This window comes from Myotis brandtii, unplaced genomic scaffold (assembly GCF_000412655.1).
Source record: "Myotis brandtii unplaced genomic scaffold, ASM41265v1 scaffold687, whole genome shotgun sequence".
NCBI lineage: Eukaryota > Metazoa > Chordata > Mammalia > Chiroptera > Vespertilionidae > Myotis > Myotis brandtii.
In genome coordinates, this window is record NW_005370687.1 from 2,320,578 (window position 1) to 2,321,148 (window position 571).

The 571-nt window shown below is 56.0% G+C and overlaps 1 protein-coding gene across 1 annotated transcript in view; it reads left to right on the plus strand.

Annotated features, from left to right (window-relative positions):
- Positions 1-397: 397 nt before the first annotated feature.
- LOC102257057 (uncharacterized protein C3orf18) overlaps positions 398-571 on the plus strand; it is a 2,556-nt gene continuing 2,382 nt past the window's right edge. Inside the window, exon 1 of the mRNA XM_005881760.2 lies at positions 398-482. The gene's annotated coding sequence lies outside the window, so the exon portion shown is untranslated. The remainder of the gene's footprint in view (positions 483-571) is intronic.

Sequence of the window (571 nt, forward strand, 5' to 3'; positions counted from 1 at the left end):
GAATGTTGTAAGGAATAATAGAGATCCCCTTTGCCTACTTCTCCCAATGATTAAAAAAAAAAAACTCTCACCGGAGGATATGTTTTTATTGATTTTAGAGGAAGGAGGGGGGAGAGAGAGAAACAAGGATCGACTGCCTCCCGTACACGCCCCGAGCGGGGTCGAACCCGCAACCCTTTTGGGGTACAGGACGATGCTCCCAATAACAACTTTGGCAAAACTATAGTGTAACAACCAGAATACTGACACTGGTAAAAATCCACCAATCTGAGATTTATCCGGCAGGTGTGTGACATTTCCATGATCAGCCAAGCTTGCCTACTCAGCAGGCAGCTGTAACCAGGGTGGCACCCCGCCCCCCCACATGTGCCCCGCCCCCCGAGAGGTGGCCTGAGAAATTACGGTGCAGGGCGCGGTGTGCTGCCTCCTGACACATCGCTGCAGCCGGTTACAGACCTTACGACTGCGGCGCGGGCAGTAGGGTAGGTCCGTGCCAGGCGTGGAGGACGCCACCTGCTAATGGAGGCCGATCGCCCGGGGCAGGGCCCCGCCGGGAGGGACGTGCCCCTGT